This window comes from Mirounga leonina, unplaced genomic scaffold, assembly GCF_011800145.1.
Source record: "Mirounga leonina isolate KUSES-001 unplaced genomic scaffold, KU_Mleo_1.0 Mir_180, whole genome shotgun sequence".
NCBI classification, from domain to species: domain Eukaryota; kingdom Metazoa; phylum Chordata; class Mammalia; order Carnivora; family Phocidae; genus Mirounga; species Mirounga leonina.
The window spans coordinates 14,955,660-14,983,633 of record NW_023270469.1 but is presented as its reverse complement, the minus strand read 5'-3'; the positions used below and the strand labels follow the sequence as shown (position 1 = coordinate 14,983,633).

The 27,974-nt window shown below is 47.7% G+C and overlaps 1 protein-coding gene and 1 long non-coding RNA gene across 2 annotated transcripts in view; one reads left to right on the top strand and one right to left on the bottom strand.

Moving 5' to 3' along the window:
- The window catches only part of ZFHX3 (zinc finger homeobox 3), a 704,611-nt gene that overhangs the window by 607,704 nt on the left and 68,933 nt on the right, over positions 1-27,974 (top strand). The window lies entirely within an intron of this gene.
- Positions 26,264-27,948, bottom strand: LOC118023612. The gene is made up of 2 exons (XR_004682856.1): positions 27,862-27,948; positions 26,264-26,671 (listed from the first exon to the last, which is right to left on the bottom strand). It is a non-coding gene; the product is annotated as an uncharacterized LOC118023612 (long non-coding RNA).

Below are 27,974 nucleotides of genomic sequence, written 5' to 3'. Positions count from 1 at the left end.
AGTCTCGGTGGTGAGAATGGGCGGTTTGTGGCCCCAAGTCCGGCGTGGAAGATTGAACCTCAGACAGGATCCCATACAGCCAGTGCTTGCTGTAAACATGTTCACCGGGCTCGAGGGTGGGCTCTGCGAGTCATGGCCCCGCGCCTCCTGCTTGTCCGCAGAGTCGGGGCCTTCTGGGGGGACCTCTCCACTTTCTGCCCCCGTTCCTGTCCTGTCCTCCTACTGCAGGTGCCTCGTTCCAGTCCACGCCTCAGCTTACCATAGCCTGTCTCCCCCCGTCATCAGACCACCCTTGAGAGTTCACCATTGACCTTGGATTTACCCAATCCAGTAGCTACCCGCTAGGCCGCCTTCTTTTCTTTCTGTGGTCTCTGGAAGTCTTGCCCGGTCCCGTCCCGCAGCTCCCTTCCCTGGGCTCCCAGCCTGTGTTTCTCTCTTGTCCTGCTTTTCATGAGCATCCTTCCATGCCTGTCCCTGGCTTGTGGTCCGCAGTCTGCCCCACATGCTGGCGTCAGCCGGGCATTAGGCCCGGGCCTTTGGCTCCCGGCCTCTTAAAGCTTTGATCTCCTGGCGTTACCAGATGCCGTCAGTAGCTCCCTGGATTTCTCGTTGGTGCCACGGCATAGACTCTGAGCTCACCACTGTCCCCTCCAGACTTACTCTCCTGGTGGCACGCTGTTACCCCGGCTGGCCACACTGGAGACTCAGGGCTTTCCTTCATCCGCCCATCACCCGCTGCACCCTTTGCCACCGAGCTGTAGTGGCCCAGTGGGGTTTTTAATCTTAATTTTACCAAATTTCACATTTTTATAGTTTCTAAAGGCAACAAGTTATAGAAACGTAATGAAAAAATGGCATGACCCTCCCTCTCCCACATCCCCGTGCCCAGAGCAATAGCTTTCAACTTCCACTTGTTTCTTTTGCTACTCTTGTTATTTCCATATTTCTCAATGTGCTTCTACTACCGTTTCGTTTTTGTTGTTGTTGTTGTTTTAGACATTCCCTGTTGGCTTTCTACTCTGAAAGATGAGGATTTCACTAGTACACCGTTCTACAAATCACACACTCCTCCTCACACACACCCCACCCACAGACTAACACACAGACACCCCAAACTCCATACACACACACACCATCCCTCCACCCCCGACACCACACTCCCCAGCCCCCGCTGCATACCCAGTCTTCCCCTCCCTCCGTCTTCCATGATGATTAAATAATAATTTGGGGTTATATTAATATTCAGTGTTTTCGTTATTCTGACTCTATAAATATTAATCACAGCTGAGCCATGTAGAGTTTTATAATTTCATTTACCTTCTTGTACAACTTTTTATTTTCCCTGGTTTTCTAGGTACCTATGATTAATTCATGGCTAGCCCTCTGCCAGAGTAGACATTTCCTAATCTCTGAAGGCCCTGCCAGATCAGTTGCTCTCTCAGCTTCGTTCTTCCCTGGAGGTGTCCCTCCTGAGCCCCTGCAGACCCCTGTGCCCCTGCCCTGCCCCCATCCCCCAGCTGCTCCTTCGCTCTTTTTTTTTCCAAGTAAATGAAATGACCGGATATCCGGAAGTGGGAGACTGGTGTCCTCCCTGCTGGAGTAGCTGAGGTTTCATTATCACCGTGGAAAGGCGAGTCTTCCTGGCAGGCTGGGTGAATCATTTCTTCGGGAACCAGGATCATTTCTTGGGTACCAGGATAATTTTCGTCACCTCTGGGTCACTGCAAAACTGTCCTTTCCCGTTTGATTTTCAAATGCCCCTTCTGGTTAAAGTTCACATGTCGTAATCTCTGGGGCTTCTGGTTGGTGTGTGTGCACATCTCTCCATGTGTGCGTGCTCAGGAGCGGGGGATGAGACCGGCGCCCACAGACCCATCTGTCCCCTTGTGCCATCTGGCTGTGGGGGTCCCCGTCCTCCACATTTTGGCCTCTGTGTGATCCTGCCATTCCCATTATTTTGCTGTAAAGTCATTTTATAGGATTCTCCTTCCTCCACCCATAAATGCAGACCTATTTATTTCAGGGTTGGGTTTTTCGTTGTTGTTGTTTTTAAATTTTTCTTCTTCTTTTTCTTTTTTTGCCAGCTCTGCACACGTCATTGTTTTAATCTTCTGTTAAAAGCTGGTCCCTTTCGCCCTTCAATTCTTTCTTTCACTCTACTCAGAATTCCCTTTTTATTAATGAGGTGCCCCAAACTAAATAGTGTACAGCTGCCATTTCACCCGGAGTCTATGGACTGGAACAAACAGTTCCCTGTTTTATAATGTAATACTTCTATTTATGCAGTCCGCTCTGGAATTGCTTTCTTACACCATTGCCTTCTGGGTTTCTCTCGTTTAATGCGTATTAGGAGTTATTTTTCCCCCTGAAGTGTATGAGCAACTTTAGTCTAGATGATAGACTTCCTTTCTGTATTTCAAAATCCTTTTGTATTGTCTTTGGCCTGAAGTCATGTTTTTGCTCTCCACCCTCCTCCCTCCCCACCCTGCGCCCTCCTCCCACTCGCGCTCGGGCTACGTCCGTACTCCTCAATCATGACAAAAGGACAAATTATTAGGTAATATTCACATTGACATTAAAAGTAACTGGGTGCCCTTTCAGAAACCCCTTTATGACAACTCATCTTAAAATATATCCTCCCTCCCCCAGGGATTGGCTTTTAACTTCTTGAAAGAATGTTTTTTAAGAAAAGGGACATTGTGGACTTCACAGAATGAAGACACCGAAGGTCATCAACTTCAAATTTATCAACAGAGACTTGATCCTATATTCTCAGTTTTCTCTTCTCTCACGTAAGGGTCAGGACATTAATCTTCAGTGGGAAACGTCATTCGTGTAGTGTAAGGAAGCCTCGGGGAGTCTTTGAGCACCTTTTGGGGACTCTGCTTGTTCTGACTGTGAGCTGCACGTAACTGATGTGCTGTCTAGAGTTTTCTCTACTGGCCTCCTGTCAACATCTCGTTAAAGGACGGTGGTCTTTCTTCCCTCCTCTCCTCCTCTGCTGTCCATGCACCAGAAAGTTTTACAGCAGAAATCCCTTTCTTTTCTTCTCTGAGCTCAGTCTCCTGTCCCCTTCTGCAGGTACCCAGACTTCCCTTGCTGCGGCTCGTGGAGAGAACACTAGAAGGGTTTCTTCCCGATGGTGGACAAACATAGCCTTTCAGATTTTACCTGTTCCCTTAAGTCAGTATGTTTTCCAGTCAGTCCAGCTTACTGCATAGTCTGCCAACGCAGGTGAATTTGGAAGTATGGAGAAGGAAACACTGGAAGTCTCCGCTGCCCTTCACCTCTTTGTGGTCGTGGTCAGGGTTCACCCCTGTCACCGATCACGTAACCCCCAGAGAGGCCTCATGGCCAGACATCAACCATCTAGGTCCTGCCCTGCACCAGAGGGCCAAGTCTCGGTTGTTGGAGGTGCGCTAATAATTAGGCTACTGTCCCCTACGTGGCCCTGCTTGGGGTCAAGCTTTACCCTTACGTCAGTGGGCGAGCCACGTCCTGTATCGTATCATCTTTAACCCAGTGTGACAGTTTTGTGGTTATGCTTGCCACTCTCACCCCCACACTAGAAAGGCAGGCAGGCAGGCAGACAGACAAACACACAGTGGGCCTTCCCATTTAAAAAATGACTTGGAAATACACAGCTCAGAGCAAAGGGAGTAACTTAAACAGATGAGGTCTCCCCCCACCTCCCAGCCTCCCCTGGCCTGGTTGTGTGGTTGTTGACTTGAGTGTATGTTCTGCAAGACCACGTAGTGTCTGGACTTTGTTGCGATTTGGTCTCGTTTCATCCGTACAACCAGGTAGAGGTAGAGAAGGCCTGTTGTTAGGTGCTGACACACTGGGTTATGTCTCTCAGTTCCTGTCACTGGCTGTTTACTTCCCCTTAGTTGACCAGAAGCTCTTGAAAGATGGAAAGCTCTCATAGGTGGGTCATGTGTAGGATCAGCTTCCCTGTTTGCTTATTAAAAAGGCATTTCTGGCTCCCGGGTGAAACTGTAGTTAATTTCACTCTATCAGTGCCCCAAGCTTCGAGGAGACAAGAGGCCCTTTGTGCTCCTGCTGTCCCCCTGCCTTCTTCTCCTCCTCCTCTTCCTTTTTTTTCTGTCTCACCCTTGCCTTCACTACTTTTTCCTTCACATAGTCCTAGATCTCCAAACTTTGCCCACATATAATTGAATGGTTCTTGATCGCGTGCCAACTGTGTACAAGACTGTGTGTGAGTTGGGGGACGCCGCTGACGTCTCCTCTCATCTCTCCATGTGGATTCCCTGGTCGAGACGCCAGCCCAGGCATTCGAGGCGATCAGATGATGACTCAGCTTACAGAAGACACAACTCTTTGGAGTCTAAGAGAATACTTTGTTTGGGGCGGAAGCTGGCATCCCCCTTTACTGACCCATCTTTGGCGCTCAAGGTCGTGAATTCCCGGGGTCGGGAGGCAGGGGCCGGCCAAGTGATGACGGGGATCTGGTGACAACCCGTACTGAAACTCACTGGCTTCCCTTGATGGATTATTTTTTCAAATCAACTTTCGGGAAGGTTTGCTGAACTCCTACAGCTTAAGAGAGTAAGAAAATGTTCTCTCTTCAACTTTCTCATTTGTTCTGTTTTTATTTTTCAAAATTGGCATAAGGCTGCCCTTCATACTAAGTATGAAGTATGTCTTTTTTTTTTTTATAAGTAGCTAAATTATATGCAATTTTAGTGTAATTTTCCCCATAACACTGATATATGTTATGGCCAGTTCCGTAATTCTGAAGCATTGTTTTTGTGAAACCAAACAGCAACGTTCTTTCTTTTTTCCTTTTTACTGTGTCTTGTTGGTGGGACTTGGGGAAGGCATAGGGACAACATATTTCTAACTAAAGACATTGCATGTAAAAGCACATCAAACACATTGGAGTGAGTGAAATTTAAAGCACTTACAGAGGAGTGGAGAAAATGTGACTTTATCTGTCTTAAATATATTCCCTGATAAGGACTGTATGGACAATAGGATTGTAAACTTCAGTGTGCTTTTGGGAAAGATGCTTTACAACACACGGATAAAGAGAGATCATGATGGATCAGCACGAAAGAGAGTATGGTATCGTTAAAGGAAAAAATGGAGTGTATGGAATAATGTGATTTGGTTCTGTTCGTTTGATTACTTCGCTTCTCTTTTTGAAAAGTATTTTTCTTAAAGCTTTGAAAGCTTTAAAATAACCAAAAGTTTGTAACTGGGGTCTCTGGCTGCTCTGGGGGTGGGATCTACTTCTCTGGAGTCTGATAGAGCGTCAGGCACATGGCAAGAGCTCACGTATCCATGGTGCTTGTAGATAAAGACACCAGCACAGTTACTCACAGTATACCAAGGAGTAAGTCTTGGTTGTCTTTTGTTCATGGAGATAGTTTGCTGTTTGTCCCTGGAAAGCATCCGTACTTTGATTACTGTCTGATTCTCTTGCATTTTGCATCTACATGGAGAGGACAGGAGTAGTTCTTAGGGTGTACATTGTCTTGTTTTTCTGTTGGAACAGAGTTCCTGATTTGCCTTAATTAGTCCTCTAACAATCTACAAAGGTCAGCGCCAATTGCCTGTTCATTTACATTTGTAATTGTGATGGCTTCTGATTACATATTCCTTGTCTCAGTCCTCCCTCTAAGTATATGCTAGTGTGTCCTCCCCTCTCCTTCCCCCCGTACCCCTCCCCCCCACCCGCCAGACCAGTGTGGAAGCCAGAGATCTGACTCTTCAGACAAGAAACCTTTGTGGTGACGGCCCAGCCTGCTCTCGAACCTCAGCGTCTGTTACGGAAAGGCATCTTCGAGAGGCTGTTGCTTCTGAGTTAGGAATATAATGAAGCCAGAGTCAGGGAAATTACGTTGATACCAGGCAAGAAATCTGAGAGCCATTATCTAGGAGCCTTCTTGAACTGGGTAATTAAGGGCAATTAAACTTTTCTGTTTGCTCTCTGCAAAATAAGCTAATGATCTGGTCTGTTGGAAGGTGGACACGTGCAAAGCACAGTTTCACTGCTCTCCTGTGCTCCTGGTCTGGAAGGGTCTCTCTAAAGAGGATGGGACATCATCATAGTAGTCGCCTGGGCGGTGGGTCCAGAGCCTCCAACCTCCCGTGTCATCTATTTCTTCTCTGTCTTCTCCAGGAGACACTAACATCCACACCAAGACATTGACCTTTTTAGAAATTATTCAAAACCTGTTCTAGATCTGCCATTCACTAGTTGATTTGTTTTCATGGAATGATCAAAGTTGCTAGGGATTTGTTTATTTGTCTTATTTCAGTATAAAACACTGGAGCATACATTGCCCTGTACAGCGGGCTTGCCCATATGGCTACACACTGCTGGGCCAGTTAGCCTTGCTCTTCAAGGGTCAGTGGCTCTCAGTTGTCCTCCATCCTGTCCTCTTGGGTAGGTAGTCGTGTGTGCCCTCACGGCCACCCAGTGTGACCCACTCAGAGGCAGCAACATCATGGCCGCTGCCTTCTAGGCAGGCTGCTACTAAGGAGCACAGCAAAAAAAAAAAAAAAGAAAAAAGGCACCTGTTGGTGGTTATTGGAATTAGGAGAGATGTACGTGTGTGTGTGTGTGTGTGTGTGTGTGTTTTGAGGGTCAGCATTGGGTGGTGCCCTGTTGAAGGGCATGCCCGAGTGCCCCAAAACACAGGAACCCCCAGGGGAGACTTAGAATGACATATCACACCAAGTGTTACTTTAGTGAAACCCTTTATGCCAGCTCACCTCTGCAAAGGGGGGGTATCCAAGGAATTTGAAAGTGTGCACCTTGACCTTGAGGAGAACATGGATAGCTAGCCAGTGAGTGGGTGTTTTTGCTGCGTTGGGGGCTGGAGTTCTGTGCCTGGATTTCATTTGAGGAGGGGGGCCTTGTGATGACCACTGTCTCAGGAAACAGCCCCGTCATGTGTGCAGATCCCTCATCCCAGCCCCTGCACTTAATACCTCTTGTGTTGCCCAAATGTATTTTTCAAGAGAAATAATGACTTGTATTTGTCTTGCCTTTAGAAATGTGCAAAGAATCCATTTCTTGGGCTACTTAGGTTCTATATTAAACTTGTTCCTGACCTTGGTTGGGGGCCAGGGAGGAAACTAGAACATGCATCCCTTTGCTTACAGAAATAGCTCAAAGGCTTCTCAGACTTAGAGATGTTAAGGAACCCCCTTCAAACTGTGACCCAATTATGAGAATTATAGCCACATATGATTTTTTTTTTTAAACATCGACTAGAAGTGAAAAGTTTTCTGTCCTTCCAAATCAGTGTAAGCACTGCCCATAGTTCCCTGATTGTTGGGTCCCTGGGTCCCTCGAGAGCAGCAAGGGAACTTCTCCAGATACGTTGCCTGCCTGTCCAGTATGGCAGCAATGGCCACATGGGGCTGTGTAGGCTTAAATCAATTAAAGTCAAATGAAAATTTAAAATTCAGTTTCTCTGTCATACTAGCCAGATTTCAGGTGCGTAATGTGATATGTGGCTTGTGGCTACCTTGGTGGACAGTACAGATTTATAGAATAATTGAGAAAGTTCTTTTGGGCAGTGCTGGGAACCTCCCTGGGATCCCTCAGATTTCGGGCAGGCCCAGGCTGGCTTTGAGCTGCATTTTCTAAAATGTTCTTTGGCTTCCATTTTAAAGAACATGGTGCCCACCCCCTACCTGCTTTCTGCCAAGCTGAGTGGGCATATTTTTTATTGCTTTCCCATCTTTCTCTCTGCTTCCTTTTCTCCGTATGAGAGCAGTATACTTTAGAGAGCCATGTAAGCCTCTCAGCAGTGTTGAGGGAGTTTGATCGGGCTTTCTAAAGATGCGTCTTTCAGAGTGCATGTTGAAGGGCTTTTTATAGTCCGTACCTCAAGACTATCTTGAGACCTTTGGTGTATATGTTAACAAAAGGAGCTATTGATTGCTTTTAAAAGATCCTTGACCTTTACTTCAATTAGAATATTAAAAATTGGACAGTGTATGATTTTTCTTGGAACAGACCCATTGTTTGAACTTAAAATTTTATCCCAAACTGTCGTCTTTTCATGAAGTCGGAAAAAGAAGAACCTGTGCTCTTTTCTTCCACTGTTTTGAGTGGTTTAAAGTCCTGAGCTTAGGACAGAGTTTTTCCTTCTGGACCGCCTTAGTTTGCTTGGGACTGCCGCAACAAAATACCATGGACAGAGTGGCTTAACTAAGAGAAATTTGTTTTCTTGACGTTCGGAGGCCGGAAGTCCAAGATCCAGTTATTGGCAGGTTTGGTTTCCCCCGAGGCCTCTGTCCTCGGCTTGTAGGCAGCCGCCTCCTGTTCTCACGTGGCCTTTCCTCTGCGTTCCTCTCCCTGGCGTCTGTGTGTCTTATAAGGACACCAGTCAGACTGGTTCAGGGTGCACCTGAACAGCCTCCTTTGACTTGATCACCGTTTCAAAGGCCCTCTCTCCAAAGACACTCACATCTGAGCAACTGAAGGGTTAGGGCTTCAACATAGGAATTTGGGGGGGAACACAATTCAGTCTGTAACTTGGGCTTTCTGAGGACATCCGAGGCCTGTTTCATGTTCCTTTTTCCATGGTCTTCTTGGATGTGGAGGGAGGGTGGGAGTGGTGGTGGACGTGGGGGTAAAGGGAAGTCGAGGAGACGCAGGACGTCAGACCCTCCCAGCGCCCCCACAGCTTCCAGCCTCCATCTTCATTGAGGCCCCCGGCCTGTGAGGAAGCAGAGCCAGCTCCTCGGAAGGGGACACCAGAGGGAGGCACAAGTGCTCGAGGAAACTTGTCAGGTCTGGGGAGGGGTCACAGCACCATGCCCACTGAGCCCGAGTCACCATCTTGTCTCGCCTGTCCTGACACAGCCTCCACTCAGACCTCCTCCTGGGGGGACCCCGGGGAACCACCAGCCAGCCCTGTGCAGCGATATTCTCATGCCCATGAAACCTGACAGTCTCAGCATCAATAAAACTCACCCTTGTTGGGCGCTCCAGCAAGCTCGTTGTGTCGAAGGTGTGTGCGAGAGGGATTTATAGCCGTAGTGACTCCTTACTGTTGCCCATTGGTGCTTTCAGGGGCAAGCAGAACTCATGGGATTTGTGGACAATGTTGGGTAGCTGTGGTTTTTTGGTTTTGTTTTTATTTTGCTCTGGTTGGGGTAAATGCCCCCAGGGCCTTGCCGTATTCTGTGACCTGTTATGGCAGACGATTCTATATGGTATGAATTGGCTGGGCTTCCATCCAAAGCATTTGGATTGCTGGAAGTACCTGAAGGACTTGGTATTCTTTGCTTTTACCTTACTCCGTGTTGGATACTCCATGCTTGACATTATATAAAGATCCCAATGCAGAGGTTTTCACCCTTAATAACTTTCATTTAGGGCCTATCCTCATGTGTCCATAGGGTGGGCACATCCTCCTTCCCAATTCTGATCTTTCCAAGTGTGAGCCTGGGATGCAGGCTTCCAAGCCAACCTCCAGAAGGGCTTTCCTTTCCTGCAGCAGTGTAAAGCACAGCCAAGCGTAGATATCTCAAGTCTCTAAGTGCCCCGTGTTCTGGGCTGTCTGTGCTCAGTGCCTCATGTGACTAGTGGCTGCCATATTGGACACTACAGAGAGCAGAAGAAAGTTCTGGACAATGCAGCTCCAGACAGCAGCTAAGCTGGGAGTTGGAACCAAGGCTCAGGGCAGTGCTCTGCCCACTGTATCTTCCCTCCTTGCTGTGGGTTGACTGACTCATCCAAGGGATAAGTAGCGCTTTGCCTCAGGGACAGGGTTTTTCATATCTAGAAGGGAATGTGGTCCATTGCTCGATTCTCAGTGTGGAAATGAAGAAACCCATTAAGACTGAGATGAGCAAAGGGGCAACAGTTATCTGTGACTCTGCATGCATCAGAGTGCAAGCCTGGGTCTTCTCGGACGCTTGGCAGTGGCTTACATGGTTTTCCCAACTTTCAGAGTCCTTTGTGCTTTTCTTGTGTGAGTCAGTTCCAAAAGCATTGAGAAACCCCAAGGAGTGGAGAGGGCAGCTCTGATCCGGTCAGCTGGGGCAGGGGTCTTTACTCGAGTGGTTCCAGCCTGTCACCGGAGCTTTGTGAGGCTCTGATGTGAGGAGGATGAGGCCCCGCCCTTGGCCATGCAAACTTGTGTCCAGTCAGGGCATTTTTATGGTCATACAACTGGAATTTTATAACAGACATTAGCTGGAATTTGGCTTGGTGGGTCTCGAATGATTAACAAAGCAACAACAAAGGCTATGTTGGCAATAAAACTCAGAACAAAATGAAAACTGGGCCACAGTTCTTGAAAAAGGGTGGAAAAGGGAAGGTACGGGGTGGGGGGGGCAGGTGCCGAAGACTTGGGAAATGAAGAGGTAAAGATAAGGCATAGGTAGGGAAAAGACAAGATTTGACCTTTCTTGGTTTTAGAGAAGAACTACGGCTGGTGAAGAGGGAACTGATTTGAGTCTGGAAGTGGGGTTCGTTAGCCCTGCAAACATGGACGTGTCCTTAGCATGGCCAGGCACCTCTCTAGGCTCTGGGGAGTTTGCCAGAGGAGACAACGCAGAGTCTGGGTTTCTCCCTCTCGTCAGGGGGTCAGACACCAAATAAACAAATACAGAACATCACTTGTGCAAGGTGCTGTAAAAATAGAGCCCGGCAGGGCTGAGTGAGACGGTGGAGTAGTTTTATATCAGGTGCCCCGGAAGAAGTCTCTCTGGGGAGGTGACATTGGAGCTAAGCGGGAGGATGTGAGTGAGAGCGGTCCTGGCAGGGGCCCAGCAAGCCCAAAGCCCCTCGGCTGGGGTCAGGGCAGGAGGGCAGGCAGAGGGCTGGTGGGGAGGCAGAGGGCAGGGACATGCCTTTCAGGCAGCCCAATCCCTTGGGCCCTGGCAAGGAGTCAGGATTTGAATTTGGCTCCTGTCAAAATGGGAAGTCATTGGCAAGGTCTGAGAAAGGCGGGTGACAGCATGACCGACACTAGTCAGGTTGCTATGGAAATCTGCATGTCCACCGTAGTTCAGATGGGAGTTATGTCCCTCCCCATCACCCCTTGGGGCCGGGAGGAAAGGGGTGACTGCAGGTAGAAAGGGCGCCACTGACCCTGAACTGCCTAGAGGCTGCTCCTGGGGCTCAGCCTAGCACTTTGGAATCCTCTGCTTTAGCCCAGGGGTCAGCAGCTTTTTTCTCCAAAAACAAAATCCCTAACTGGTGACTCATCCCCGGAGTGTGAAGCGCAGGAAAGACTTGTCCTTTTGACTTGAGGATGCGTTGTCTCTGGTACAGTGTAAACACCAAGCACAAGAATGAGACACTGTCTCTGGGCAGGGTATGTGTGAGGATGACCAAGGCAGAGGATCGGAACCTTTCATATCCTCCCACCCTCCACCTTCTTTCTGATGGGCGTTCCCGTTCCACAGAACTTGGTGTGTAAGATTGTGATGTGCATTTCTAGAATGAGAATTTCATTTCACTGCCTGCTACTGTAATCCAAAAAGGGCCTAGTGCCCTAACACCTTTGTTCTCTTGGTGTCCCTGCTGCTGCGTGCCCAGAGGTCATTATCCCACTCTGGAAGGGCCAGTGACCCGGCTCTGATGTGCGTGTCTAGCCATCCTTTGACAGACAGGCCTGATCTAATTCCGCAGCCATTTTATTCTCCACGGACATGTGCCCAGACCCCAGGCGGATCTGAAGGCTTCCTTAGAACACGTAAGACCAGCGAGACTTGTGCCATACTCTACTGTTTTCTCTGGGGTTTCCAGTTAGATGGTATGCAGACACAGGGCTTTGGGTCCCTTTTGTAAGACAAGTTTTACATGGCTAATTGGGACATAGTGACTCTTTTTCAGTAACTGTTTTAGGGTCCCCCTCCCCTTGGGATTGTCAGGCTCATGTTGAAAGACCCCTGGAGGGAAGGATGTTGGTATATGTCTCAGATATTTGAAAAGAAATTTTCAGCCACACCTGGCTTCCGTGTGTGGGGACAGATTTAATTTATTTTAAAAATCTGGCCACAGGCAGCCTTTCTGTTTGTTTCTTTAGGCGGGGGAGTGGCTGGGAAGAGCAGCAAAGCTTCGGTTTGCGCTTGTTTTCTTCCAGATTTGACCAGCCAGCAGAAGAGAGATTATCTCTAAAGGATATGAAAGGTTTAATCATTTTAATTTTGTTTTTATTAAAGTTCATCATAACTTTTTTTTTTCCCCCCAACGTGCCCGGGTAGAACAGAAGGGAGAGAAGAGGAGGTAACATAAATACACACAAACCCTCAAGCATTTGGTTAATAAAACTCTAATGGGCGGCACCACGTGGGGAGGAAGTGGTTGGAAGGCTGGGGACAGCAGGCTGACCAGGGCACACTGTGACAACACCGAAATGTGAGAGCAAGCGCCCACTGTTGTCTTATTCTCTCTGGTTCTCAAGTGCCCAGACCCCTAAGCCATTTCTAGCCGAAGAAGTCTAAATTTACAGAGAACAAGAGAATTCGCTTCTGTGAGACTGCTCTAGCCTCTTACCGTAACAATGAAATACTTGCACCCAGATCATCTGAGGACTTGCTTTAGGCCAAAACCTCTGATAACTGTGTGCCGGCGCTTTAGGAAACACCAGTAAGTAGTCTTTAGTTTCTGAGTAGGAAGACTGTCTCATAAATTATGGTAAAACAGAGTACGTAGGATCCTGGTTTCACAGGACTTCTGGCTCCTTTTCCCTTTCGGCCAGTAAAGTAAGCTTGTTGCAGAGTGAATGCGTTTGTCTGGCATCGCCTGGGTGTGGCCTGGAGGCGCCACAGGCCCAGCGCCGTCTTCCCGCTCCTCCGTGGCTCTGAAACTGCAGGAGCACGAGTGTTTGGAATCCTGGGGCCGAGACCAGTCAGGCCGTGGCATCCCCTGAGAATGACGAAATCGCGTCGCCGTTCCCTTCTCACGAAGGCTGGGAGCTTGACTTGCACACTTCAGCCGTTGTTTTAAGCAGTAGGATTAAAGCATTGTCATCTCGTTAAACCTGACTTAAGCAGGTAGTTCACTGAGCCCTAATATATACCAGTCTTGAAGTTTGGGCTACATTAGGGCTTTCTAGTACTTTGTCTGCTGTTTTTATGGGGGAAATGGTTTGTTCAGTAGAGAAGCAGCTTTTCTAGGTACAGCTGTGATTCCAGTTCCTTGAACCAAGTAGAAACTGCATTGGGGCTTCAGCCCAGCTGCTGTGTGAGTGAACGTCCTGGCCCCTGGCAGGCTGGCCTGTCCGTCGTGTGTTCCAGCAAAGTTCCCTTGGGGTCTGGAGACCCCCTGGGCTTCTGGGCTATGCCGGGTAGTGCTGGGGCTTCCATGAGGAGCTGTGTTGGGTGGAAGGCTTCCCTGCAGGGCTGCGTTCAGACCCTGAGAAGGAGACCCAGAGCCCAGACGCCGTTCCAAGCTTGCTGGCTTCTGCCACGCCCAGCTGGCTGTGTTCCGGATGGGAGAGTGTGCCAAGCAGTCTAGCAGCCTGCGACTTTGGAATTCTTTTATGGGAGTTACTTGAACCAGTGAGAGGCAGCTTTCTTGGTCACTCTCAGCTGGAGTTGTAGGAACAGTAGAAACGAACAAATGCCCGTATCATTCCCTGCAGGCTTCTTGACTCGGGCTTGTTATCCACAGGTTAGGGAAGGCTCCGTGCCAGTCCCCTGTGCCAGACTTCTCTCTCAGGTTGATCGCAGAACATCTGGTTTGTATACTAGTTATATACATAGTTACATAGACTATGTTACATAGACTATGAAGGTAGTAGAAGGTGGGGTGGGGGGAAGAAACAGACAAAAATACTGCAGAGACACCCCAACAGTGGATTAAAATGAATTAGAGTTTTCATTTTCCTTGACATAACTATCTTGAGAGGAGGGCAGTCAGGTGCAGGAGTGAAGGCCCCCCAGGATCAGTAGGGACCCACCTCCCTTGCGTCTCTGCAGACAGCCCTGGCCACTGCAGCGTGCTCTTTAAAGAGCTTGCCACAAAGCCACACCCACTGGCTTCCTTTTGCATCTCACTGGCTGGAACTTGGTCACATGACTCTTCCAGTACAGTAGAGACTGGGAGATGCCATTCTTTTTTTTTTTTTTTTTTTTTTTAAGATTTTATTTATTTATTTGAGACAGAATGAGAGAGAGAGAGCACATGAGAGGAGGGAGGGTCAGAGGGAGAAGCAGACTCCCCGCCGAGCAGGGAGCCCGATGCGGGACTCGATCCCGGGACTCCAGGATCACGACCTGAGCCGAAGGCAGTCGCTTAACCCACCGAGCCACCCAGGCGCCCTGGGAGATGCCATTCTTAACCGGGGGTATTGAGTGTTGTGTTCACGAGGAAGGACCGTTATTACAAAGGCAATTAGGAATCTCTGCCATGCATCTTTTAAAAGATAAGGAGGGGATTAAGTAAACTATTATGATTATGTGGTGGAAATCTGGATAGCCATTAGGAATGTTCTTGATTAATATTTAAGGATATGGAAGAAGCTCCATAGACAGGGATGCAAAACACAAAAGCCTATGTAACTGTCCTAGTTTCCTTTAAAACATATATAACTATACTGAGATGATTATGGGTGATTTTTATTTCCTTCATACTTTTTTTTTTTATTTTCAAGATTATCAACAATAGGCACTGCTTTTATGATTAGGGGGAAAAATGGCAGACTTTAAGTGTAAGGCGTAGAGAACTTGGTAATTACTACCTCGTATTTGAAATATACTTGATGGAAAAAATAAAATGAGTAATAAAGAGGAAAATCTATAAACATGTAATGATAATGGGATGATGATGGGTAACCGTAGTGCTGTGGATTATCAAGAACAAATCCCATCATACTAATAAGATGAAATGAAATAATGTATGTGAATTCTCATTGAAAAGGGAAATTGTATTGTACAAACGCAAACTTATATTCTGGGGACTCTAAATGTACTTCAGAAACATTCACTGCTCTCTATCTCTCAGCAGTTTTTTTTCAGGGTTACTCAGTGGTAACTCTTTCTCCCCATTCTTGCACTGGAAACTCTGGGGCGTGTGGAGCTTTGCAGCTGTTTCTTATGCACCTGTTAGTTGTAAGCGCTAGTTTCTCTGAGAGATTATAAAAGAGTGGAAGAAATGATCCCCCCCATGATCTTTTTTAGGGACATCACACACACACACATACACACACGATCAACAGGGTTTAGGATGACCCACTATCGCATAGTAGGGCAGGGCAATAAATATCCTGGACCTTCCAAGGTGTGAGGCATTCTTGAGCTGAATAACTGGGGAAGCTCCAAGGAGCAGGCTAATCTGTTCCTGGCAGAATGGATGGGTAGGAGCAGGCAGAGGAAGAGGACCCAGGGGTGTGGAAGGAAGTTCAGGAGTTTGGATGAGGAGTTCAGGGGCCGGTGAGCAGGTCATTCTAGCTAGAGAGAGGATGTTGGGCCAGGATCAACAATTGCAGTCCCATTTTCTTCCATCTTTTGTATCTAGCTTCCTCCCTTTTCCCCTCCACTACACAGTCTGCTTTTTTGAAAGACAAATAGGATTACAAGTGTGAATATCATAGATTTATTAAAAACAAACACATAAAAACTCCCTTCTTTCCCATAATCTAATCAAAATCAGAGCCTAAAGAGAACTTTCCACATGTGTTAAACCTTCATCTGTATTGAGCCCTGACTAAAACAAAGATTAATAAATAGGAATAATATATTGATTTCTGGGCTCTTTGTGTGGAGGGGAACTCCATGTGCTGGTGAGAGCTCTGTTTTTATTTAATATTTTCATTAGTAGCTTGAAAACAATAAATAGTAAATGAAATTCCCATAAATCTACGATGTTTATGCAGTAATGTGCATAATTGGGAATACTTAACAATAGAAAAATTATATAATTGCACTAGAGGTGTTAGGAATCTTACTGTATTTTATTTTAAATTTGTACTTATTTAAAAACTTTTGATTTTGTTATAATTTTAGGTTTACAGAAAAGTAAAGAGAAAAAGAATTCTTATATATCTTTATCCAGATTCCCCAGATCTTAATTTTTACTACATTTGCTTTACCAAGCTCTCTGTTTCACAACCTTTCACCCCCTACATCCATGTATAAAATATATATGCGGTTGTGCACATTGTTATTGTTCTTTACCATTTCAGAGTATGTTTCAGCCATGGTGCCCTTTGATCTCCAAATATGGTAGCGTATATTTCCTAAGAACAGGGACACAATCTTAAATAACCACACAGAGATTACCCAGATCAGAAAATAGCATTGATACAAAACTTCTTGGTAATCCACAGATCTTGCTCTTCCCAATAATGCCCTTTCCATGAAAAGAAAATCCTTGATCACTTGTTGTATTCAGCTGTCCTCTCTAATGCCCTTTAATCTGGAATGGATCGTCAGTCTCCTTTTTCTTTTATAACCTCAAAATATTTGATGAGTACAGGTCCATTCTTTTGTAGAATGTCCTTCAATTTGGGTTTGTCCGGTGTTTCCTCATGATTAGAATCAGCCTTTGTGTTTTGGTAGAAATTCCAAAAATGTGACATTGTGTTCTTTCTCGAGCATCCTGTGACGGAGGGACATGATACTGATTTCTGTCTCCACTGATCACTTGTTATAGTGATACTTGATAATTGACGGTGAAGCTTGTGTAAAGTACAAGATGAGGGAGGATCTGGGCTAGTGGAATGGGGGTTTGAGAGTGAGATACTTAGGGGCACCTGGATGGCTCAGTCGGTTAAGCGTCTGCCTTCAGCTCAGGTCATGTTCCTGGGGTCCCGGGGTCTTGGGATTGAGCCCCGCATTGGGCTCCTTGCTCATCAGTGAGCCTGCTTCTCCCTCTTCCTCTGCTGCTCCCCCTACTTGTGCTGTCTCTCTCTCTCTCTTTCTCTCTGTCAAATAAATACATAAAATCTTAAAAAAAAAAAAAAAAAAAAGTGAGACACTTCCTGCTGTTTAGGCGATTCCATCTGGAAGAAATAGGGAGAAAGCAGCCAAGGATGATTGCAAGGTGTCTGGTGTGGGTACCGAGGTGGATCCTGATGCTCTCATTGGGAGAGAGCAAGTTGAGAAGCCCGTGTGGTGAAGAAAGGAGCATGAAAAGGATGTTATCTTTGAAACCACACATTCTCCCCTCATTTCCCACTTTTCCAAGGAAATATATCGCTTAGTCAGTACCACAGATTCTTACACATAATTTTAACTATGTACTGCTTATTTATCTCATATGGTTCCAGAAAGGTTCGGCAACTTTGTTTCGCTGACTTTGTAATACCTTCTTACTGTTCATCCCTAAAATCTTAAACCTCTGTGAAGTAGGGACCTTTTCTTGTGTTACTTTGATTAGTAGCCCCTGATCCAGGATCTATCCCATTGATTCATAGCTCAACCAAGTCCATGCTTCCTTGGGTGCCATCTTGCTGGATTCCTGTGGGTCCTACAATGGGCTCTGAGCGCCCTGTCCAACACACTTACTCTGTTGTGTCCTCTTTGCTATTGTTGTCTTTGTCCTGCTCCATAGTCATTCAGCCCTTTGATGATGAGTGAGAACTAGCCCAGAAAAACCACCTGAACCGGTTGGTGCGTGGACCGGGGTTATCATTAGAATAGGAGAGCCACCACCTTGAGAAAAAAATGCCCGATCATATACAGCATCACTTCTCTTCCGTTTCTGCAAAAGCTCATCCTCTTCCTGGGTCTGTTACTTTTTACCTTGGCCAGAAAGTTGACAGGAAGTGACTGCATGAGCAAAAACAGAGAATCCAAGCAAATAAACGTGGATTCCAGGTTTAAGCTGGTGTCAGCAATAAAGGGAAGAAGAGTCCAACTGCTCATTGACTCCAGAGGGCACTAGCTCATAGGATCACAGTGTTGCTCCAGATTTGGGCATGTTTTATGTTCCAAAAGGTGTTTCACGTGTCTTTCTCTCCTCCAGATCGAAGAGGTTGGGGGGAAGCGGGGGGAGGCCACAATTAAGAAATCTTCCTACTCTGAATGACACAAGGTCTACCTCTGCATTGGATAAGGTGCACATTTCCAGCGTTCTATTATCTGGGTGATGCCATTCTGGACCTGGCCCTACCCTGCTTATAAAGTGCTGGTTTTTCTGAATTTTGTGTGACTACTTGGGATAATCTCATAATACGCCACCCTGCCATCTTTCACTTTGTGGAGTAGAATTAAGGGTCTGTTCTCTCAGCAAGGACACAGATGACTGGTTTCTGGTGTGTTCGAGGCTGGTGGTGAGAATGCCAATGGATGGTCTCATGCTGGATTAGTGAGACTCAACACTGGAGCCTCCTGGTCATTTTTGCTCAGCTCATTGTTGGGAAACATTCATGTCACTGAGATGCATTTTTAATTAGTGTATGTGCAGCTCCCCTCCAAAACAGAAAAAGCAATACATGGTTATTATGTCTTAAAATGCCATGTGGGTACGAGGGGTTGGAAAATCACAGAGCCCATGAGGATAAGACTTCTACCTCCCCAAGGATAATGACCTTTCATATTTTGTAGAACTTCCTTCCAGGAAGCCTATAATTTAGAGAATGTGGCTTTTTATTACTGCCTTTTCTCTCATTTCCAGGTCATTTTTTGACATCAGGTAAAGTTGCCCCTGTCGGTTGGTGGGTTTGTGCCTGTGTCTTTGATGGATAGGGCAGTCTGATTGGGTTCCATGAAAAAAATGTCACTCCTGTGACATTGAATGTGTTCGAAAAGGTGAAATTGCTTGGCAGATCCTCTGGAATAGACTGGAAGGGCCCGTGAATGTCCTTGGACATTCTGCTGTGACCCAGAGTCCATCCCATTTCCCTCTGCAGTTCTTCAACCCTGAGGAAACCCTTCTGTGGTTCTTTTCCTTCCTTTTTCATGCAGTGAACATTGGAGACTCTCAGATCAGACCTGGTTGCAAGAGGTTTTAAAAGTTACGTGGGAGTTTAGAGCCCAGCTTTTTTGAATTAGCTGACCTTGGTCAAGTTACCTAACCCAGAGATTCGTGAACTTTTCAGGTAATTGGATGAATGAAATGATCCTCACCCAAGAAAAATGCAGGCATACAAAAATGTTTGCATGTTTACTTCAGGCTCCCAACTGCACACCTCTAAAGCATCGATTCTCTCATCTGTAAAAGGGGATGGCCGTGCGTGTCTTGGGGGTCTGTCTCATTAATTCTCATACGACAGTTAAGTGAGAGAATGTACATCAGAGTGCCTTACTTAGCATGAAGCCTGGCACATTCTTTCTGATCCTCAGTCTCTCCCATTTCTCGCCCTCTCCTGCTCTCTTTTCCAAGCGCTGCGCCTTGACCTACAGGACATTTGCCAAGGGAGAAAAGTTAGTCTCATTTCACTTTTGGATCATTTGTTAGGACAGAGCCCTGCCAGATTTTCGTTTTATCTGTCCACAATGATTTCTTTGTTCCTTTTTTTTCTCCCTCCACTTTGGGCTTCTCATGGCCGGAAGCCTCGCATTATCTTTCTGGTCTGAGCTTCAGTACACCCATTTCCTTCCTGTGGGAGGGGTCTAGTGTTGGTGGAGCTTGGGGAAGCCCTTGGTCTGCCTCTCCCACTTACGGCTGCCCTGGAGTTGTGCAGAATCTTCAAGGTGGCATTTCCTCTGTCCTTGGGAGCACGGGAAGCCCTGCTTCACATTTCATGCTTCAGACAAGTACACGTAGCATAAGCAATGTCCTTGGTCCACAGGACGCACAGCCCCACGGAGGGCCTTCCCGGCAGATACCAAGGCCTTCGTCAGTGGTGGGTTTGGGAGGAGCCGGCCCTAATGGTGGAGGACTTTGTTGTGGGCTAGAGGTAACCCTGAACACATTGGTCACTTGCCTCATTGGCTGGTCATAGGCAATGAGAGGCCCCTTCTATCTCAGCTGCAAGAAGCCTGCCTCTTTCTGTTTCCTGTACCCCACCCTATAGACTGTGGGTCTTGACTCCGGCCTTTAGGTTGGCACATTGGGTGGGGACAAGGTCCACATTCATTTTTGACGCTCACTAGAGAGCAGTCAAAGCACTAGTGCTAACAAAGGTTTGTCACAGCCCAGGTGCCCGACATGACCCAGCATGGAGCCACCTTCAAGGGGGAAGGCTCATCTGAAACACCCGTGGCCTCACTCGGGAGCCAGTGTGCTTGTTTGTGAAGTGGGAGCCCACCTGGATGACAGTGATGGGCCCGTGGTGAGGTCGTGCCCCAAGTGCCATCTCCCATTGGGCTCCTCCCCTTATGGCCTGCCTGGTCCTCAGCCCGGTCCTTGGTCTTGTCATTTGATTCCAGCTCTGCCTGGCTACATGGTGGTCCCCTGAGAACACTTGATGGTAGGATCCTTCAAATCACAGGTTCATTTTGAGAGCGTACAAAACTCTTTTAGGTTCTTACGCTGATATATAAAGCAGTTCACGGAGGTAGTTCAGCTGGCTCTCACTAGTTTGAGGGTAGGAAAGAATGCAGAATCCACTTTTTCAAAATATTCTGGCAGGTAGACAGATGTTCGTCTCACCTAGCACCTGCTCATGCTCTCCTAGCTGGAGACACACTGACCCCCATCTTCATTCACATCCTCCAGGATTCCGGAGACTGTCCGTTTTCAGTCCACATCATCACGACTCAGAAACTGAACACCACTTCCATTGGATTGCCGTAGGCTCCATCTTCGAACTGTAACATCTGGATGTTTCCAAACAGCTTGCCATGTGGATGATGATGGCTTTCATTCTTGGTACAGATTCTGATTTAGGCCACAGTTGTTGAAACTGCAATGGGTAGCCGCAGTGTGCATCCCCAGTGTGACTTGGGAGCACGGGTGGCTGTGTGGAGAGGCTCAGGGGAACATGGGCCACCTGAGAGGTCATGCGCCTCTCTACTCGCATGAGCTGGCACTTCATTCACAAGTTTATAGGAAGCTTTCCAAGTTGTATATACGTGTCTTTTGATACATGACAACCTGTTTGCAAGATCTAATGTTTAAACTATTGGAGTGGCATGGGAATACTTTGCATCTTCCTGAGATGTGGGGTAAGCACCCCCTCACAACCACATACAAATACATGGGTGCGTAGTAATTTGAGTCGCTACTAGTTGATGTAGTTGTGTGTGTACATGTGCCTGTATGCTTTCTAATGTGTATTGCGTGAAGTTTCCTCTGTGTCAGGCATCTTCAAAGCCTCACAGGCATGGTAGTGAACATGGGTGACAGACTGAGGGCCTAGCTGGTGCAAAGGCCCTGGGGCAGTAGGAAGGCCAGTGGAGTTGGCATGTCCTGGGAAAGAGGAGGCAGGTAGCATAGATCACTGGACCCACCTCTATAAGCAGGGCCCAGAGTTTGGGGTTTGAATGCTCTGAAAAGAGGAGTTTAGGAGTGGCCTGACATGGTTGGACTCAGCTGCAGGTTGCATAGTTTACACCTTGTCACACGTTCCTGTACACATAGAGGCTTCTGTCTCAGGAAGTGGGAGACACAGAAAAGGAGACAGAAGATAGTTACACCTGTTCTTGTGCAAAATGTTTCAATCATAAGCACTTTCACGTTCTTGAATCTTTTGCATCTTGTTGATTTCACTTTTTCTGATAGAATTTTCTGTGATGTCTTCTTCCAGTCCCAGACTCTGGTTTGCAGGGAGACCTTTGGAGCTTCCTTTAGGGGTGCTGAGTTTCATAGGACTGAAATTCCTGAGGGTGTAAGGAGTCCTTGGTGTAGCGAAATGTATGTGCGAGTGGGAAAATATTTTCTTTTTACAGACTTTGAGGCCTCATCCAAGATCCAGGGTGGGACTAATTCTCACGCCTGGGGCTACAGGGATACCCGTGTGGCGGTATTGGGCTCAGCTGAAACGGGGTGGCCTGTCCACATCCGAGTTGCTGTCTCCCCTCGCCCCAGGGGTTAGGTTCACTCTGCACCATTACTAATGTGAGAGTTTCCACCAAATGCCTGGAGGAAAGATCTAATGCCCCTTTATCTTGGCTGATATTATTCTTTATGTAGAGATTTCACTATGCAGAAGGGGGACAATGCTGTTGTCTGGACATCTGGAACAAGACAGCCCTGTGGCTGTAGGGAATCTTAGGTACCGAGGCGCTTCCAGAAGAGAAGTCTAGACCTACGGAGGACATGCCTGTCTGCCGTCTGGCCCGCTGGTGGGATGGTGGAGGAGAAGGTACAAGGGGAGGGCATCAGCAGACTAGTTGCTGTTGGCCAGGGAGGCCAGCAACGTGAAGGAAAGTCGTGAAAGTCCTGTTTGTCATTTGGGGAAACTCTAAGAGCCTGTAAAGTCAATTTGATGCGCCCCCCCCCCCCCCCCAAAGAAAAAGTTCATAATCTTTAGATGTGAGACACGGGATAAATTTCCGAGAGATGGCAGAGTAACAGCTAGGCTTGGGTCAAGGTCTGGAAAGGACGGGGGACGGAGGGTTTAGCCAAATCCTTGCCCTGCGTGTGAGGGACGGACATAGGATGGCAGTTCCAACGGTGACCTAGAAGTTTGTAAATTATGAAGGAGGCAGAGACGGACAAGTTTTTGGTATTTGTTAAATGATGAAAAGGGGAAAAAAGTGTACTTTAGCAAGTCTTCTTTTAATAGCTGTTAAAATATGCGGATTGGCAGCTTCCCACGGGAAAATGGAGACGTTCAGGATGATTCCTGATGAAACAGGAAAGGGATGTCTGTGCTGCAGCCCAGACCCACTCCTTCAGGGACAACCCACTAGAACAGACTCCGTGTTTTCTTCCCTGCCCTAAACAGAAAGTAGATTTCCTAGATGGGAATCCGAATGTATGGAAAAAATTGGCGACAAGAGCAGCGCTAGGTATTGAGGATGGCCCCCTGAGAAGGAGGCCTCCGTCCGTCCACAGGGAAGGGAATGCAGGGCTGCAGCTGCTGGGCAGCGTTGCCTCCCCAACACGCCAGGAGCCACAAACATCCATCACCCCGAGAGGCACCGATGGAAGAACTTTCCACCCCTTCAGAGATGTCCCAGTTACAGCCCTCGAAACCAGCTTCTCTTCTCCCTGTTTTTGTTGTTGTTGATCACCCATTTCTGGAAACTGGACTCAGGATCTTGTGGCCTGGAGGCTCAGCTTCTGGCGAGAACACTGTTGGAGTTCGGTCCTCCCTCAATAAACTCCACGGACTTCAGGAATATGAACCAGGAGCGGCCGGACAGAGGTGTCCTTATGTCCATAACCAGAAGTGGCCACAACCAAACTGTTGCATTTCGTCTAACCAGGGCTCTGGCATGATCTTGCACAGCGGGGCAAGGCGCAGCTCCCCTCTGCCCTGACCTCCACCTGAATTCTAGTGAGCACCGTGAGCTTGAGCCTAGGGTTTCTTCTGTTGTAATGTGGAGGAATTTAAAGCTACATTCTAAGTTCGCAGATGTTTTTTTCTCCCTCTATGGGAGACAGAAATAAGCGGGGTTCTTGTGGATGAACCAACAGATTTTTCCAGAGGTTTTTAGCACAGGGAAGCTGGGGGAGAAAGCTGAGGTGGTGATGGGGGGTGGGGGTTTGTCTCTTGCCTCCCATCGGCCTCATTGAGACAATAATGGTTGTCACAGAACTCCACGCCCACAGACAGCCCTTTGACCCATTTCCACCCACAAAGAATGGAATCCAGAGAACTTTCCTGCCTTCTGGACATGAAGAGAATGGCTGAGCTGGTAAGAGGGGGAAAGAAAGAGAATTGGCTTAACTGTTTATTTATCCGAGCTGGTTATTTCTAGAAAGAGTAAGTCAACATCATCTTTTTGGTAGAAATGCCCTTCTGTGGATTGCTTCAAAAAAGAAAAACAACCGAAAGATGGAAGCTCTGTTCTCTTTTTGGAAACATGGAGTTGTGTTGCCCAGTTGGAGAAGTCCAGTCTGCGTGGGGAGGGCTTGCAGACCCAGACAGGAGCCGGCAGGGAAAGGATGCGGAGGTGGCCTGGGAATGCCCCTGCTGTGGCCAGTCGGGCAGACACAGCAGCGAAGTGTGAGCAGCAGGCAGGAGCTGCAGTCGAGCTGGGCACAGCTTTCTAGATTAGCTCCCTGAAACTTCCCTGTTTGGATTGGCCCAGAGCTGAACAGGAGGCCCGGCCAGCTTTCCGAAGGGGAGCTAGCCTGCCAGTGGGGCGGGGACTGTGCCTCCCAGGCCCTCTGCCCTCCTACCTCATCCAGGTTGTGGCAGCCTGTGCAGAAATGGGGCAGCATGTCCACATCCCTCCTTCCCTGTGCACAAATTGGAAATGACTAACCTTGCCATATTTAGTGTAGCGCTAACGGCCACTCGCCTCTAAGGGGTAATCATGCAGGCATAAATTCGGAAAGTTGCTAAGCTATGAGCAGTCTTATGAGCATTAAAAGTGTCCTCTTTGCCAGAAAGGTCATTCATAACTTGGCTACCCTGCTGATGTACAGTCAGTGATATTGATTGATTAATGTATAAAAGCACTAGATCCATTTGCTTCTATGAAAGAGAATAAAGTGCAGTCGACCCTCTCTTTATTTTCACCTCATCCTTTTGTTTGAAGGACATTTTCCCCCTTTTTGTTTTGCCGGCTAGGTTTAAGGGGGTTACAAAAAGCCAGTTTCTGCCAAGTAATGTGTTCACAAAGAGAACATTGATTCACATCAGTGTCGCTTGAATTACCCTTAAAGGTTTGCCAGGGAGTTGCTCTTATATTAACCTTCTGTTCGCAAAGGAAGAAATAAATAAATAAGTCATAAAGTCAAACTCGTTGCTTTGGATTTAGTTTTGGGCTTAATCTCAAATAATTTCTTCCATGGCTGACTGTGGTGGAAAGGCATTGCCCAGAAAGTCCCTGGTTAGTTTTTGGGGGTCTGGGGTGGGGGATACCCAGGGAAGCAAGCCCACCCCACCCCCCGCCGCCTGAGCCCTCCTGGGTACCAGATCATGGAACAGACTGAATTTACTTCCAGCGCAGAGATTAGTTCTGATTGGCTGCCTCGCATTCAGGCTGAGAGCTGCGGTCCCTTTTCCTTGCTCTCGTAGGCAGTTCACACAAGCAGGTGGTGGAAAGGGCAAGAAAAAAACCTTTCTTTGTCTGAGAGATGAAGGATTCTGGTGGGGAAGGCAACTTGGCCTTTCCCCTCCAGTGGAATGAATGAGTTACAGAGTCTTCAGAGTCATCCTGAGACTTCCCAGTTCTTTACAAACCTAGCGGGGCAGCAGCCTGAAGATGGGGAAGACGGACCCCTCTGCGTTTTTAAACCTCAGGTTAAGTTTGCTTAGTCCGTGTTGTTGTTTTAATTTTTTCCGTTATCGGTTAGTCTGAAGATCTTCCTGTTCTTGAAAAACCAAAATGGTGTCGCGGAGGTCTATAAAACCGGAAGTGTACTGATTACCCTGTAATTTGGTAAGCCTTGGGTCTTACATGGGACAGAGCATCTTGCCAACTAATGCACCTCTGTTACTAGGCTTTCTTTTCAGTGATTTGATTAGAAATGCCTTGGAAGAGAGCTCAGTGCTAGGCATGTATGAGGTCGTTGGTCAGGATTACCTGACTGGCCATCTTGGATTCTTTGGCATTTGACATGGCCGTTTTCAGAGTCGGAAGCATTTGAAAACCATGTTCCCAACATGCTGGGAGGGTAGGGGATGTGGGGTTATGGTGGCCAAAGCTGGACTTAGCTCCTGGGGAGGTACGGTCATAAAGCAGAGCCTGCAGGTATCCGTGAGGAGATCTCCAGGTTGACTGTCCCGGGGGTGGAATGCCCCTTGGGAGTCTTGGAATGAAAAGTGGTCACCCTGCCTGTCTGTTCCTATAAGCCAGACCCCGTGCACTTGGCAAATTCTGCTTGACCTGGGGGTGAAGTCGGCCCAAGCTGTTGATTCAACAGGGTCCAGCAGAAGGTGGCTGGCTGCCTTCTTTCCATCCCGGCTGACATGGTTCCCAGAACGCCCAGTTTCATGTCCGTTCACAACTCTTGAGAAGGGAGAGTGTTGGTGGCCGACTTGGGAAGCATTGCTATCTCTCGCAGTCTCAGTGGCTTCCCCTCTGTTCTCGAACGTGGCGGGGGAACCACAGACAGGTAGAGCGTCCAGCTTTACAGGTACACGTCCTGTGTCACTGGGTCCCTTCCCTTCACACCACCTGGAGCTCATTGTCAAGCTAACCCCAAGACGCAGGTGAAATTTCAGCCCATCAGGAGAGCCAAACTAACTCCACTGGCTTGTTTCATTAAAACCTCGGTTTTTGCATTGGGGTCTAAACACAGTGCCTTTTGTCAATGAAAGGCAACATCTGTGCTAGGTGTTCTTCTTTGCCATTTTTTCCAACATTCCTGGAAACCACCATTTCTGTGCCCGCCGTCAGGCAGGGGGTGTTTGCTGCCGCTGGGGGAGATGTCCCACGATTCCTGTTCAGTCCTTGTCTGCCTCTTCTCTCGGCTGCTGTCACCTTTCTGATTTCATATTGCAGTGAATCAAGTTTGTAAGCCCCTTCACCTGCTGGAGTAATCCGAAGGCCAGAGGAAAACCCCTAAGTTTCTCCGGTGTAAGCCTTCTTTTCCAAATTCCTGGTGCAAGAGTTGGAATAGGCCTATTTTCATGGCTGCCGTTTAAAGAGGGAAACCTTCCCGTGGTTTCCAGGTGAGCCATTGGCACCTTTTGTCCCCTCCTTCCTCTGCTGGGGTGATCAGAGCAGGCTCAGAAGGTAGACTGAGGATGAATCCATTTTCTTTCCTTGGTCTCTGCAGAATAAATTAGAATTTGCCTGATTTAATAAAATGGCTTCATCTCTCTGCCATCTCCCCCATCTCCAGAGTATTCCCTCTGTAGCGGCCGGCTGTCCTATAACGGAGCCCAGCGCCACATCTCCTTATTACAGGCCAGTGGCTTCACATGTGACCCGCTCGCGGGCCCTCACGCACATACTGTTTCACACATGTGTGTCCACATCAGCTTTGGGGGATCCTGGTGGCTGGAGGTGCGGGAATTTGTCACCAGATCTCATTTTCCCCATTGTCAGGCGTGATGGTTATAATTGATGTAGAGGTCAGTGCAATTTGCCGTCCATCTGCCATTAACGCAGCCTCCAGGAGTTGATGTGACCACAATGGGGGGTATATTTTGGGGGGAAGGGAGAGAGGTTGGCGATGGCACACTGCGGCATAAATCTTCTCGCATGGCCCCAGCCCTCTGTTTAATTGGAACATATTTATCTCTGGGCATGGTGGAGCATTTTGCTGTCTCCCCATTGCTCTCAGATGGACTGACGGGAGCTTGTTGTTTGAATTCGGAACGGTTTTTCCATTTGAAACATCACCCCCCTTAAATTTATGTTTTAATTTCTGTTTCCTAGGTTGATTTCCACCCCCCCCCCCACTTTCCATTCTGACACTAATTATGCCAGCCACATTGGGAGCCCTCACTGCTGGGAGGTACCCAGATAAGGGTTAAGAAGGGTTTTAAAAACAGGCTGAACTCCTCCTTAATGAGGCGCAGTCGGGCTCTCCTCAGGGTGGTTTTGTTTTGCTGATCTGTCGGTTTCTCAAGGATTTAATTGCACTTTTTTTGTATTAGTCTTTGAAATTGGCCTATACGATCTTGCTATAAAATAACATTAAAAAAAAAAAAAGCAAAAAGTTAGTGGCTTTTGTCCCCTCCCCCCTTTAGAGTCGTTGGGGGATTTTATTTTTCACTTTCCAGGACCATCTTTCTCCCGTCCCTCTTGGCAGCTGGCCCTAGGGACGGGCCCAGGGCAGCAGTGGCAGGAGGGGCCGTGCAGAGCCTGGATCTCCCGGCCTCAGGGGCCGTCTCCCCATTTTTAGACCCTTCCATCTCTGGGGCTTCGCTAACGCAGCCCAGCTCAGGGCTCCTCTTCTGGGTTTGCCCTGGGCCAGCAGCAGGGAGGGCCCAGCTCCCGCGCACGAGCACTCACTGTTTGTCCAGGCGTGGCAGTGACCGATTCCATCAAGGGGTGCCAGGCCAGCTAGCCAGCATCTCGAGTCCTCAGCCGGGGGAGGTGAAGAAAAGAAAGAGTCCCAAAGACAG